General features: G+C 34.4%; 1 pseudogene; it reads left to right on the forward strand.

Moving 5' to 3' along the window:
- Nucleotides 1-13,416: 13,416 nt before the first annotated feature.
- Nucleotides 13,417-14,661, forward strand: LOC141665417 (protein NRT1/ PTR FAMILY 4.5-like; annotated as a pseudogene).
- Nucleotides 14,662-16,266: the final 1,605 nt, after the last annotated feature.

A 16,266-nucleotide genomic window follows, 5' to 3' on the forward strand; every position in this document is an offset into this window, starting at 1 on the left:
GAGTCTGATAGTGAGGAACTAGTTTCTTCATCAAAACCTGTTGTTAAAGAAGCTGAGAAAGTTCCTTCTCAGAAGGATTCTGGAATTGGGGGATCTAAGCTTCTCAAAAGGCTTGGAAGAATGACTTCTGCTGAACCTCCCAAGGAATCCCCACCTTCAAAGAGATACAAGAAATAGAGAGCTAAAAGGCCAGTTTCAGATGATGAGGAAGTAGCAGCTAAGGAAGGAGATCAGGAATCTCTGATCTCACAAGAACCAGAATCTGCTGAAGCTACTGCTTCTCCATTGACTCCAACTCATGAAGCTGCTACAGAAAATGCCAACACACCATCTGTGTCTCCTGTACATAAGACTGTATCTCCTGTTGATCCAGGCACAAGTGCTGACATTGATATTAAGAACTGGTTGTGCCTGAGGTACTTTACTTAGAAGCTCCAACATCAATTAATCCATCAACAACACATGTTACTGATGCTACTCAAACTCCAGAATTGTCTACTACACCTTCTCTGCATCTAGATGTTGATGATCAGAATATAGGTGAGCATCAGGATTTGGATGTTGATCAGAACTTGGAACCAGATCAGCACTTAGAGGATGATACTGAAGCCTCAATTACTTCTCATACTGTTGTTTTATCAGAAGATGCTAATTCTGTAAGTTCTAATGCTGCAAATGTTGATGATACTGGTGATGCTGCTCCAAATGCAAATGCTGATGAAGCAGGTCCTTCAGGACATGCACCTCAACAAACTGTTCACAAAAGTGAATTAGTTAAGAAGTTTGTTACAAGAGAAGCACCAGTGCCTTGGAGTGAAACTCCTGCAGGACAGGAGTGGACTAAGGAATGGAACTCAGTCACCTGTGTTCCATCTGCAAAGAATCTTACTGAGCACTTGACAAAAGCTGATGAGATGTTAATTACTGATGATTTCAAACACAGCTTCGAGTCACTGCATTGAGTACCAAACATCTACAAGGTCTCCATTCAACTACTCATGCAGAGTTATATAAAATTCAGGAAGAATTAATCAAGCAAGAACAAGTTCAGAAAATTGACAAGAAAAAAATTCTTCCAACCTACCTTTGACAGGGTTGCTTATATTGAGAAGACCCAAGAGAAGCAACAGTCTCAGATTGATGCTATTTTGAAAAATCAAGCTTCTCAGCAATCTTAACTTGATGAAATCCAAGCCGTAGTGAAATTGCTTGTCTCTTTTCTCTTACCTGCTGATGCCAAAAAGGGGGAGAAAGTAATTAAGTCCAAATGCAAAACTGAAAAGACACTAAAGGGGAAGGATGATGAAAAAGATGACCAGGGAAACTCTGGAATGGGTGGAGGTCATAGTCAAGGTAGAGGTTTCTCATCAAGAAAAGCTGAAATCACAAGTCACTGGACAAGTTCTGATGCGGAAAAAAGAATTACTTCTGCTACTAGTAAAAGGATAAGTTCTAATGAACTTTTAGATCTTGATGAAGAAATGTCAAGACAGTTATTTCTCAAGAAAAATCCAGGAATGGACTTGGAGAGTCTGATGGAAGAAGAAGTTAGACTTAATCAGAAAAATTCAATCTAAATCTGAAGCTTCTGGTAAAAAGAAACTTCCCAAAACTCAAAGGCATTGTGATAAAAGAAAGGACAAATTCTAAAGCAACCAAAGCTAAATCACAACTGCAGATAGATCCAAGGTCCAAGGGCAAAGAGAAAGTTGGTGATACTATCAAGGTTTATGTGCCTCCTGTGAATGAAGAAATTACTGATGAAGATGCTGATCTTGCTCTGACTTCAAGAAAAGTTTCTAAGATAACCTCTGACATGGCTCAAGTTGTTCAGAGTCAAGAGATAGTTAGTTCTGATATCTCAAATAAGCAAGTAACCTCTGACATGGCTCAAGTTAACTTGATATCAGAAGATAAATCAAAGGAAACCTATGACGTTGCTCATGTTAAACCTTCAAAGATACTCCTACCAGGATTCACCAAAGCCAAACAAACTCAACCTTTGAAGACTGCTGCAAGTGGTTTTGAAGCAAGAGTGGTTACTGGAAAGGAAGCAAGAGATAAAACTGAATTGGGAAGTGCTGATGAAAGAAGAATACAGAACACAACCAATGATCCAACTTCCTTAAGTGAACCAGGTATTGGAGCAACTCCTGAGAGATTGAATCAACTAGAATCTGTACAAATGGTTTACCATACCTACTTGAAAGAACACATTTTGTTGTACTTCATGACAGATGGTAGGGTTATCATATAAGGGAAAATGCCATTCCACTGAAGTATTTTGAAGAGCTGGAATATGTATTATTCTTACTTCAAGTGAATGACAAAATAACAGAAAGTGCTGCAAATTTTTGAAGAGTCAAATTCAGAAACAGAAAAAGCTTTATTCTGTTAAGTCTGACAGCACATATCTTCCAAAGTACAGGGATCACAAGGGTGATATTGTTGAGATGAAGCCCAATTCTGCTAAGATTATAACTACCTTTCTGGGTTACAGGGCTGTGGAATTCAATCTTGAGTCTGACAAGGCGTATTTGATCAGATTGGATCAGGACATAAAGAAAGCTAAAATTAATGATCTCAGGGCTGCAATCTTATAAATTGGTGAAGATTCTGCGGAACTTAAAGATGCTAAAAGGAGGATGGTTGATGAACTTAGATATGCTGAGAGATGTTTGTTGAAGAATATCTCAGAACAACTCCTGACATCAGAGAGATCAGAAGATGAAGCCAAGTCAAGATCGACAACTACTTAAATTCTGATATGGATATAGACTGAAGTTGTTATCAGAAGTTAAAGATTGGTAAAGCTTTAAGGACTGTAAGTTGTAGTTATCTAGTCAAATTCTCATGCATTTATACTTAATGTTTTTGACATCATCAAATATCTGTTAAACTTGTATATTATGCTAATTTACAAGTTGGGGGAGATTGTTAGATATATTTGATAATGTCATGGCTAATGTGATTTATGTTTAGTTTTCAGATCTTACTTAAACAGGATAAATCAGTACTTACTGGAAGTCAGGACTTAAGGATATCAGTACTTATATTATCAGGAGATAATCATCAGAAGATGGATATCAGAACTTAAGTACTGAAGGACGTTCAGATAAGGAAGGAAGCTGGTTAAAGGAAAGAAGATCGAGACAAACATAAGAAGAGATATGCATGAAGATGGAATTCTATGAAGAATAGAATACTTGGAAGAAAAGATATCTGATTGATATATTTTAGGAAGCAGAATTATATTCCATATCAATTAGCGATTATCTTGTAACTGTGTAGTATATAAATACAGACATAGGGTTTACACTATAAGTGTTATCACAATCGAGAAGATTATTCATTGTAACCCTAACAGCTCTCGTGATATTTGTTCATCACTAAGAGAGAACAGTTCCATACTGTAACAGAGTTATTATTTCAATAAAGTTTGTTTTATGTTACTTGAGTTATTTTAGTTCTATTTGATTGTGCTATACACTGTATTCACCCCTCTACAGTGTGTGTGTGACCTAACAAAAGGCATAGTTGTTGCTTTTGTTCACACCTATTTTTCCATTCTTTTTCTTTTTCTTTTTCCCATCATTCTCAATTTTAACCTCCTTGTTTGGTGTCTTGATAACTAGGCTGACTATTGGCTTCTTTTCAGGTTCATTTGTGGTTGTGGTTTATGCATCCTTCTTTTCACTATCTTCATCTGCAAGTTCTTGCTTGATGACCAACTCAACCTCACTGAAATTAACCTCACATGCCTTGAACAAATGTTCATCTACTTTTCTTAGCATAACTGGGACATCTTGATTTGCAATTGCTTTCCCATTTTCACCTTCATATTTCTTGTAACTGTTCAAGGCATCATAGTCCAAACCAATAGCTATATTAGCACATGATTTATCTTTCTCATGGTATTGTCCAACCAACTGAGATTCATTTTTAAAGGACTTCAATTTTACTTCATTCTTTTCCAATTTTTTCCCTCAACACTTCTTCAATTTCACTTGCACACTTGAGCTTTTTTTTCAGATATACATTTTCTTGCTTGACCGTTTCAAGCTCAACAAGCTGTAGCTCTAATTCTTGCTTTTTAATCTTAAGATTCTCATTAATCTTTGACAGTCTACTAACTTTCTCAGTAGCTTCCACCATGCTTTTGTGGATGTGAAACATTTTTAAACTCATCTTTTCAAAAGTTTCTTTATACCGGCTTTTATTTAAATCAATGGTAGTTAGAGCTGGTACCTCTAATTTTGATGTAGATGATTCTCCTTGCTCAAGAGCCATGAGTGCATAATTTCCAAATTCTTCATTATCATCATCTTCATCAATGTCATCCCAACTCTTGCTTTCAACTATGTAAGCCGTTCCCTGTTGTTTCTTCAAGAGAGCTTCATACTTTGCTTCCAACTCCAGATAAGCTTTATCCTTCTTCACTTTATTTGGCTTCTTACACTCAGTTGCAAAGTGGCCCAACTCATCAAAGTTAAAGCACCTAATTTTTGATCTGTCAATAGATACAATTTTGTAGCCACCTTTGCTACCTGAGTTGTACTGAGTTTTTCCTTTACAGCTGTTGCTATTTGAGGTTATTCCCTTTCTCTTGAAATACTTTGACTTTTTCCGCCCTAATGTTAGAATTTTTTTTGAAAGGTAAGCTATAGATTGATCCATCTCATCTAGCTCATCAAGGGTATAATACTCATCCTCCTCTAGCTTCAATATGACTTGTTTATGAGGCTCCTTGTTCTTTTGCTCAACTGCATGAGTGACTGGATTTTGAACTTCTTGTTCATCTTCATAAATTGTACTGTCATTGACCGTCAAAACACTAGATCCATCAACCACATGTCCTTGGTTTGCCTTCAATGACTTTCTCTGCAACATTTCAAGCTCATATATTTTTAGAATCCCATATAGGATCTCCAATGTCATCCTGCTCAAGTCTCCTCCTTCTCCAATATCAAATATCTTTTGTTCAAGATGGTCAGGAAAGGTAAACAAAAACTTTAGGTTAACCTCCTCAGCTTCATAATATTTATCATGAAATTACAAGTCATTTATCAATTTGTTAAATCTTTCAAAAACTTTAGTAATTCCTTCTTTAGGCTTAGCCATGAAACCCTCATATTATGACACCAAGATTCTCTTTTGGTTAGATCTAACTTCCTCTATCCCATCACACAGTATCTCAACCTTTTCCCAAATTTATTTAGCGGAATCACTGTAACAGCCCAAATCCGGGGTCAAGATTTGGTGTCACTAAATAATATTTACATAATATAAAATAATATACAATGACCCCTTAACTCCGGATCATTTACAGGTTATGGTATAAAACAAGAATCTAACCTTCTAAAATTTACACTACTGGAATACAAGTTTAAATACCTTTGTACTACTTCCCTTGTCTTAATTTTCTAACATCTTCATCCTCTTGCAGCAGAGATCTTTCTAACTTATGCTGTTTATTAAAAGCTATTCACATTTATCTCCATTTGTTTATGAAAGAAATAAGAATTTACAAAGCAAGAGTGAGCCAAAAGTGCTCAACAAGTACATAACTGATTTCCAAGTATCAATATCAAAGGAAATTTTCATAATTTTTTTTAAATAATTTATAAACATCTATGTTTATTTGAAGTAGTTGAGCGAATAAACATTGGCCGTTACAAGCCCTTAATTATAAATCAAAAGTGACGAGCGATTCCCAGATTCATCTCCTGAATCAGGGTGTCCGGTTTTGTAATTATAAAACTTTTCGAGGGCGAGTACCGTTAATGGCACTTGGTTCACATTTTTGACACTCGGTTCGGTATTCGTTTTCCGAAAGTATGTATATCCGTCATTTTGATAAATATGGTGATCGATTATTTATAAAATATCTTGTCTCAACACGTAATTTGGGTTCGTATAATATAATCATATATACCCTCGTCCGACGTCTCCGATAATTGTGGGTTACGTTCTTGTATTTTCGGAATTAATTTCCCGAAAATCGGGCAGCGTTTCCTTTATTTATCAGTCTAACCCGTCGAAACCATTCGACGTCAATCACAATCAACAAAAATAATCCACAACCAACAATCACAACTTTTGCAAATCCCAACTACCGATACAATTTCGTTATTAATTAATATTATCTGTATTTTTATGTTTTTATTCGTAGGACTCAGATTATATCATCATAGTCCACCGTCGGCTCGCCGAGGCTCATCGGCGAAGACAGTAAAATTCGCGGGTTTCCGTTTATCGGACGTCCTACGCGAATTTCACTGATTAATACCATTTATTTCCGTATGAATAAATATTTATATCACGAATATGTATATATAATTATTTCAATAATTCCTGCAGAAATAAAATAATAAAATTTAATCAATCAGAAACAACCGAACAGAACAACAGGCAACACACGCGCACAACAACAATCGCACGCGCCAACCGCACCTCTCAAAAATTTCCGAGAGGCGGCAATGCCAAAAGCAACAAAACCAGGCCGACACAATACATACACACATGTATATATATATTTCAGTAATAATCAGTCATCAGAAAATCGAGGAAATCAATCAGAAACATAAGAAACGATCGGAAAAGAGAGGGAAACCGGCAACTTACCACTTCCGGCGAGCGGAGGAAGAGGAGAAGAAAACAAGAAGAGGGAAAGGGAGGGATTGTGAGAGAGAGAGAGAGAGTAGAGAGAGATTGATTGAGCCGAGAGAGAAAAGATTGGTGAGAAACGAGAGGAGAGAGATGAGAGACGGGGAGATATGAGAGAGACAACAGGGGTGGGGGAAATTGGGGGGTTGTTTTATATTTTTTCCCCTTTTTGCTTATCCCTTCCCGTCTGATTTGTTCCGCATTTAGCGATGTAATGATATAATTTGTGAATAACAATACTCAAAATATTTTTAAAATCTCAAAAATAATCAAAAAGTAATAAAATAAAATTTTCATAATTTTTAAAGCATTCTTGGAACGCGCAACAAATCCGCATTTAACAATTCAACGAACAAGCGTGCAGGTAAATAAAAGCCAGAAAGTTTTCGGAATAATTTTAAAATTCTTGAAATATTCCAAACTTAATAAAATATGAGTTTCGTAATTTTTGAAGCATTTCGGAATTAAAAACTGAATTTACACATAAATGCAAATCTGAAAATCATTTAAAGATGAATAATTAATAAAATATTGATTTCTGAATTTTATAAATTCCTAAAAATAAATATTGAAATTATAAAAGCATAAAAATAGTTTTAGAAACAATTTTAACATTTATGAGAATAAATCTTTAATTAAATCACTTTTAAAAGAAAAAAACAAAGCCATACAGTTCAATAATAATTATATAATTAATTTTCGTACCTAACAAATCACACACAATTGATAATAAGGCAACGCACAGCCGACAGAATCATCAAATATTTTATTTATTAAATAATTCTATAATTGTACTGGTATATTGGGTCCGAAATAGATTACTAAGCCACCAAGTAACTATAAAAATGATACAATTTAATACCATATTTGGATAATCATCAAAACTAAGCTTCTTATAAAACACTTTATACGAAAATAAAGTAATAATATCCCGTCTTTCGAGAATACGGGTTTTATCGATCTATAAAAATGATTAGCGTATCGAAAATTTTACGCCGGAACTCGTACGGGCCAAACCGTACCCCGGATCGAAAAAGTCAAAACCCAAAAAAGTTTCTGAATAATTAGATTAGGTTAAAAAGAGTTTTCTGAAGGGTTTCGGGTTGTAAAATGCAAAAACGGTTGAAGTTGGACGATTCCCAGTTTAATAAAGTAGTTTTATAATTACTTAAAGATAATAATTATTAATTCTATAAATCCTTATAAAATCATATAACAATCCAAAATTACCAGAAAAATACTAAAATTATTTATATTTTATTCTGGATAATTAAAAATTAAAATGTCCTAATTTTATCATATATATACACCCAAATATCAGTATCAGTCATCAGATAATTCATCAAAATTCACATTATAATTATTTAGTAATAAAAATAATTACACGACATTTTCCGGATATTACATCATTCCCCCTTAAAAGGATTCTGTCATCAGAATCATGTTAAGGAACATATAATGATATTCTTCAAGTATCTCACTTATAATTTCTCAGGTTAATTTCTTACCCGAACAGCTTTTTCATAAGCTTAACTGATCACTTTAATCACTACTCAACGGTCTTCTACCGACATCAAATCTATCAGTTGCTCCTGCAACCTGACTTAAGTCTCCACTCTATACATACAGTGCTAAATTACTCTTCCTAGTTATAAACATATTAACATCTTATGAACTCATTATACCTATGGCAACAAGGCCAACTCATTCACAACTTTTCTACTTATCTTACTGTCCCAACAGACTAACTTAATTTACACTAATCTTATTCTCTTTCTAATTCTAATAATTCGTGCTCATGAATGCTTCCCACTTTCATTGGTTGTTCTACTTCATTTTCCACCTTCCTCTTTGTTCAATTAGCCTGGCCGGTGCTCAATTCCAATCGTATTCAAGACCGTTTAATCGATCTCATATACTTTCATCCATACGTGAATAATATACTGAGCTCATGGCGTCTTCAGTTTCTAAATATCTCAAGTCAATTCTAAAATTTAGAATTAAAGAGAAAATCTCAACAATTGCATTTAACTCACCACTTATTAGTATACCTTAATTTCTTGTTAATCACTATCGAATATATTCATCGAGGGAGAATATTTTACCATTTGAAAGAAAATATATTAATTTGGATACCTTTTCCCTATACTATAACCTATCTTATCATTTATTCAATTCTAGAGAATCCCGATATAAAATTTATTATAATGTTCTTTCCCGATATTCAGCCACCTATAATACTTACTCCTGTCTTCGCGTTCTATTATCAGAATTATCGAGATTTAATTAACTCATATTTCTTACTTCTGCCTTACTAGTGCCTATCTATTCAGGAATAGTATATCTTATTTCGGTTCAGCACGGTTCATAGCATTTCCCACACTTTTACCAACATATTAATCAAATCAATTAATTACAATTTATACTTGAATCTGGTAATATGCTATCATCTCCTTGATGCAATAACGAACCTACTCATCGGGTAAAGTATTTAGCAATAAAAGAATAATCAGGTTTAATTAACCTATCCCTAGTAATTCAAATAACGCTTTCTTCGTCTCTGGTTCTCAAGTGATTCTATTATGTTATCCCTTAACGAACTATATTCATTTTGAATTTATTACAATATCATGCTCACCCTTTGATGTTGGTTTTAGTTCTTCGGTAAATATGACATTTACTTACATGTCCTTTCATTTCTATTCTTATGTCATGCCCACCAATATCTTTATTTAACCTTTCCTATTTAATCACATTCTCAGAGTAAAATTCCTATCTCCAATCATCGGAGCTTTCACTTCATTCTTACATCAGTTCTGGCACAACTGACGTTCATAACTTACTTATATCCGGGAACATTTTATAAAATTCCTTCATCATCCTTTTGATTCCACTTTCCATTCTCATCATTTATTACCTCTTTTAAACATAAGGGATCTCTTCTTTCTGATAGCGCTAATCTGTTCATCACTAGATAAGCCATCTTTGTGGTTAACACTGGAATGAAGGCTTTTTATTTTCAATATTTAAATTCTTACTAACAGAATTTTCAAAATTCATCGGTAGTTATTTTCTTATCCTTGCTTAAATCATCACTGATCGCATATTTTTATTTCTAATTAACTCTCACTATTCCTTATCGCATATTTAGCGCTCTCTCGAAATGGAAATATGTTTCTAATTATTAGGGTTTATGTAAGTTATATATATATATTCCTTTTTACATAATCGACACTCCTTTTTCCTTAATTCACATGCGGACATTGCCAGCCTCTGTCGTACATCAGATACTTGTATTCACGAGTTTTCCAGTATTGCATAGTAACTTCCATTACACCGTCATTCTATATGGATATACATTCAAATCATTCCCGAAATGCTATTACAGATGATAAAATCTCTTTGTCCTATACTGAACCTTCAGTTCTTGTAAACGTTCTTCTCCCTAGTATATTCCAATAACTTTCTACTCTTCTTGTTTATTGCAAAGGGCCTATTCATCTAGATAACACCTCGAACAAGCTTGCGGTAACATCGCGCTAATTTTACTAAACTTCTGGTTTCTACTAAGGTCTTTACTCCCTTCAAATTCTTAATTGCTTTGACTACGGATCTGAAAATCATGTCAGAATTTGACTTAATCTAATTGGAATCGATTTCCAATTAACTAACCTTTAGTTGGTAAAGTTAATCAATTAACTCTTTTAATTTATCAATTAAACCAAGTGATGAATAGCTAAATGAAATCAAAGACCAATTATATAAAGTCGGTTTGATCATAACAACCTTTCTTAAGAACCGAAATCGCATTTATTTGGAGTATCAACAGGGATATCAATAGCACACTGAAGTATACTTTCTATCTTTAAAAGTAGGGTATTTTCTGAAAACTTGAGCAGCATTTCCCCTATATTGACTACCAGTCGGACTCAAGCCGACACTAACAATCACCAAGCCATCCACAAACTCATCAATTCACCATAATTCAGAATATATCATGATCATAACCACATATACTACTAACTTAACATAACATCACTACTAGAAAATCAGCATTAGACATCACACATTAGACATCAGTCAGAAAAGTCACTGATGTTAAAAGCCTTTTTTACATCACATAAAAAAAAGTGATGTCTTTTTGGTATGTTTACATCAGCTTTTGAGTAAAGTGATGTCTAAGTTGTTCTTTTAAAAACTACGTCACATCAGTTAACATATAAATCGATGTCTAATTTTTTTTTAACATCGGTTGACATAATAACCGATGTCTAAGCTCAATTTTAAAAAATTAGAGCCCGCTGCTTCTCCCTTTTGCTCCCCGCCCTTAGCCAAATTTTTTTCCCCTTAGTATATTTCCCCATCCCGCCTATTCACTCATTCACTTTAATAACATTATAACATAAAATTAAAAATAAATCAAAATCAAAACAAAAACAAAAAATTACAATCTCTACAAAAACAAAAACAAAAACTCATTCAGTCATTCCCCCTTTCTCTCTCGACTGCTAAACCTAGAACTCTCAAATATATGCTTACTGTCTTTTCCCCCTTTCCGATTAGACCTTGAATCTCCAATTAAACCTCTCAATTTCTTCAACTCATCTCTTAATTTCTTACTGTCTTTCTTTCAAATGTTTTTTTTTTCATCTGTTTCAATTTTTGTGACAGATTCGAAGATTAAGGAGTTAACTGTGTTCATTGAAGTTTAAGGTGAGGAGTAGAGTTTCTTGGAGCTAAATCTTGTAGCTAAGTGTTTATTAAAGCTTAAATCTCGGAGCTAATTAAGTTGGATTTTGGTCTTGGAGTTTGTTGCTATGTTTTTTGGGATTTTGGAGCTTGCTTTGTTAGGTATATTCTTCTTTACATATCTATTTATATATGTTTGGGCTGCATTTTGTGTAGTTGTATGTATGCATGTGAAATTGAAATGTGTAGTTGTTGCATGTGTAGTTGTATGTGTAGTTAAAATAAGAATTTACATGTAATAACAAGTGCTTGTATATATTTGTGTTTGTGTTGTTTGTAAATATATTTGTGTTTAGTCTGTTTACTAATTCATATTATAATCTTAAAATCATGTATTCAGATATTCTTAGTTTTCCTAGGCAGAATAATTCAGTTTGTGTCAGTGTCGAAAAGATGCTACATGGCCATTAAGAGTTCAAATGTAGTATATTGCATTTTGGGCAGTAGGTTTCTTTTGGTTACAAATTTGCTTAGAGTAATCTCCAGTTTCTGGTTGTGATATATCATATATGAAATTATATTTAAATATGCAGCATTGTCTTTGATTTTTAACATAACTCTGATTACAACTTTGCAGATTACAGATGTTGAAAATTTGATAGTAGCACCAATATCAAAAGCATCAACTAGGCAAAGAGTTGGAAGGGCAGGAAGAGTACGTCCTGGAAAATGTTATAGGTGCTGAACTGAGAAGTTCTCATTTTATTGACAATAGTTTCTTTTTAGAAGTTGTACCTATTATTATTATCTATTCTAAATATCAAGAAGATTTTAATGGTTTAGGTGTGATACTGTGTCCAAATTCTGCCTACTGTGTGCACAGTTTGAAGTGAATTAGATCTTGAAAAATAGGGCATGATATGAGTTGATAATTTTCATAGATTGATGGGTGAATATCTTCCATAGCATCTCTCCTGGTTTGAATTAGGGGTTACCTGTGTAGGCTGAGTCTTGAATAATTTCTCCCTTTATATCATCCAACTAGACTTAATGAATAAAATACTAGTCGGTAGGTGTTTATTATATGTAATTTCAGCTTTGATTGATCATTCTAGGTTTTAACAGCTCGATAACTCATGATTTTGATATTACGCTTTCATATGTATATGCATGTCTTTATCTTTCTACTTTTTGAGCTTATCTCTGGCACTGGATATCTCTGTTGTTTTTTATTGCAATTATGTCCAAGTTCCACCTCTTTGGTGTTTTTGTTATTGAAAATGGATGGTTGAATTTAATTATAATTCATCTTCGGCATTCTTCTCAAATATCACTGCATGAGTTCTTGTTCATAAATTTATTAAGTTTTTGTTTTGATTTTGCTGGAGAGCAAGACTTTGTTGAATAATATTAATTTGAGCTATACGATATTAGGCTCTACACAGAGGAGTATTACGTCAATGAATTGTCTACAGAGGGGATTCCAGAGATTTAGAGAACAAGTCTTGTTTCCTCTGTAATTGATGATGATGCCAAACTTACTTCACCAGCTGGTTTCCAAATAGCTGAAATTCCATTAGTATGTTGCAGTATATCTTTCTTTTAAAAAATTGAATAATTTTATCTTTCTTCCTGAGCACACACACATGAGATGACTGGTATAATTTCTGCACTTCTCTCTGTTATCCAAGTGCAAAACCACCTACCTAGCCATATACTAAACATAATTTATACTGATTTCATGATTTCTAGTACTCAGAATATTTAACTTTATGTAGGAACCAATGTTCTCAAAAATGATCTTAGCTTCAGATGAGCTTGGATGTTCCGAGGAGATCTTAACAATTGCTGTTGTCCTTTCAATACAGGTAGACTCTCCCCTATATCATAATCTTTTTGGAATTCTTCATATTTGATCTAGCTGTTTGCATAACATAGAAATATGAACATCTTGAGTTGAATGATATAATAATTGTATGATAAGTTACATTCTAAGAGTTCTCTAATCAATTGTATACATATAGTCTACACTGGATCTTCAGAATTCTGCAAATATTTGAGATGCTTAAGATATTACTAATAAATCAATGTGAGGCTGCAGATAGTAGCCAAGCTGCGATTCTATACACTGGCCTATATTTAGTCGCATTTGGGGCTGGTGGACTAAAAGCGGCACTTCCTTCCTTGGGAGCAGACCAGTTTGATGAGTCAGACCCTGAAGAGTCTAATACCATTTCTAGTTTCTTTAACTGGTTCCTATTTTTTGTTGTTACTGGGGCTATCTTTGGTGTCACTTTCTTGGTCTGGATTAGTGAAAATGAAGGCTGGAACTAGGGATTTGGGGTGTCTACTTTTGCAGTAGCAATCACAATCTTGTTCCTGTGCATGGGAAGATCACTCTACAGGAACAATATCCCAAAAGGAAGCCCACTCAGTCGAATAATGCAGGTGTGCACCATTTTGTACAATTACACAGGATGTATGCATGGTCATTGTAATTGCAGATAGATATACTTTGATGTCCATTATTTTGATGGGGCTAATTCATGACTTCAAATGCTTTTTTCTAAAACTAGGTATTTGTGGCTGCAATTAGAAACCGTAATCTTTCACTGCCAGAAAACGCAGTAGGATTCCACGAGGTTCATGATAAACAATCTGAGACTCTTCACAGAACAAATCAATTCAGGTGCCTACTCTTATTCATCTTAGCTAGCTAGTGGAGATTCTTAGTGTTCGGAAAATTTAATCTCTCTATATTGCAGATTCTTGGATCACGCATCAGTTATTGTGACTACAGATTCATCTACTGTTAACAATCCAGGACCCTGGAAAATGTGTACTGTGACACAAGTCGAGGAAACAAAAATTTTAATTCGGATGCTCTCGATAATTTTAAGCACTATCTTCATGAATACATGTTTGGCTCAACTCCAAACTTTCAGCATTCAACAGAGTAATACGATGGACAGAAATCTTCTTGGTTTTCAAGTCCCTGGATCTTCAATCCCTGGCATTCCACTAGTGTTTATGTTTATATTGATCCCAATATATGATCGTGTCTGTGTTCCAATTCTCTGAAAGTTCACAGGGATTCCCACTGGAGTCACACACCTCCAAAGAATAGGAGTTGGACTCGTTCTCTCAACCATTTCTATGGCTGTGGCAGGTATAGTAGAGACACACCGCAAATCTGTTGCTGTCGAGTACAACATGGTTGATTCTGCAGAGCCTTTGCCTATGACTGTGTTCTGGTTAGGTTTCCAATATGCAATATTTGGAATGGCTGATATGTTTACATTGTGAATAGTCTAGTAAAGCTCATGTTTTTTTTAAAAAAACTTCTGTTGCAGTCTATCTGGGTATCGTCCAGGGGATCACAGAAAGAGCTAGATGAAGCAAAGATGAGATTTGCTGCTGTCGAGGTTTCATCTCAACTCATGTTTAATTTATATAGAGCTTCAGCTGGTTTAGCAGCTGTTAAATTTTAGAAGAGCTTCAGCTGGTTTAGCAGATGTATTTCTGTTTGGGATGAACTATGTAAATGATCGATGGTGGATGTCTAGTACTTGCTTTTGCAGTTATGTAGTTTGTTTGGATTATGAAGTTTGGTTGGTGGTGGATATATGTACGTAATTGGTATAATCTATGGTAAATCAATGAATGTATGTTTGTTTTTGCGTTTGTTTTGGTTTGGTTAGTTTTGGAATGGTAAAATGGCAGTTGGTATGTTTTTGGATGACTCTTGTTTGGGTTTTGGGCATTTGATTGAAACAGGGGATTCATGAATAAAAAAAATAAACAAACATCACTTCATGAACAAAATAACTGATGTAAAATGTAGTCAAATAAGATATTTCATACAATAAACTGATGTCATAAGCAGGCACATATATCAGCTCACAAGAAATGACTGATGTAAAACAATATAATAGATATCACATTTTGAAAGAACTGATGTTAAACACACACAAAGACATCGGTTTCATTAAAAAAAGAAAGGTACGACATCGCTTCTGATAAAAGACTGATGTAATATGTTAAGTTACACATCAGTTTAACAAGTTTTTCGATGTTAATGTATCATATTGCTTTATATGTGATAAGTTTAAAATGATATACATGACATATGAATGAATAACTGAAACCATAGTGAAGGTATACATTGAAGAAAAGTACATCACATTGTTAAGAAAAACGATTTCTTCATCACACAACAACAGTTAGGAAAGATGGTCAGACTCAAGCAGACCCAGCGCAAGCGCATGGGAAGCGTCCCGCGTCTTCCCGTTGATGTTGTAGCTGCTATAGCTGCAGATGTAGATCTATTGGTAGATCAGGCATTCTACTTTTGGGAACCAATTATGTATAATTATAACTTGTGGTAGATAATGGCAGTTAACTGTAAACTTATTAAGTAATCATTTTGGGTTGTCATAACTTTTAAATTGTGGATTCAAGGACTTGTACTTATTTCAATTTCATCTCTGAGACTATAACGGGTTGTGGTGCGTGTTAGTGTGGGGTCACATCATGAGGTTATTTATTATTAATTAAGTTAAGTGATATTGTGGAAAGAAAGACCGTGACGACCCGGATCCCCGGCCCCGGATCTGGGGGTGCTACATAGTGGGCGTCCATGAAAGTGTAAGTGGCTCAGTGGGAGTCCATCAAATGCGTAAGTGGCTGAATGGCAGTCTAACATAAGGTCCTATTGCGGCCAGGGTGATGACCAGTGGGGAATTCGTCCATCTACTAGTAGAAAAGGTTACTTATTGGTATCTTTGCCTGATCAGCAAGATATCGGGTTTATGCCAAAATTCTTTTCCTTTCCAAATTTCATTGGATGTTACAAACTCTGTTCATACTTTACATAACAGAGGTTTCCAGGAAATGTATAAGAGATATATA

The sequence above is a fragment of the Apium graveolens genome, chromosome 6, assembly GCF_009905375.1.
Source record: "Apium graveolens cultivar Ventura chromosome 6, ASM990537v1, whole genome shotgun sequence".
In the NCBI taxonomy this organism is placed as follows: domain Eukaryota; kingdom Viridiplantae; phylum Streptophyta; class Magnoliopsida; order Apiales; family Apiaceae; genus Apium; species Apium graveolens.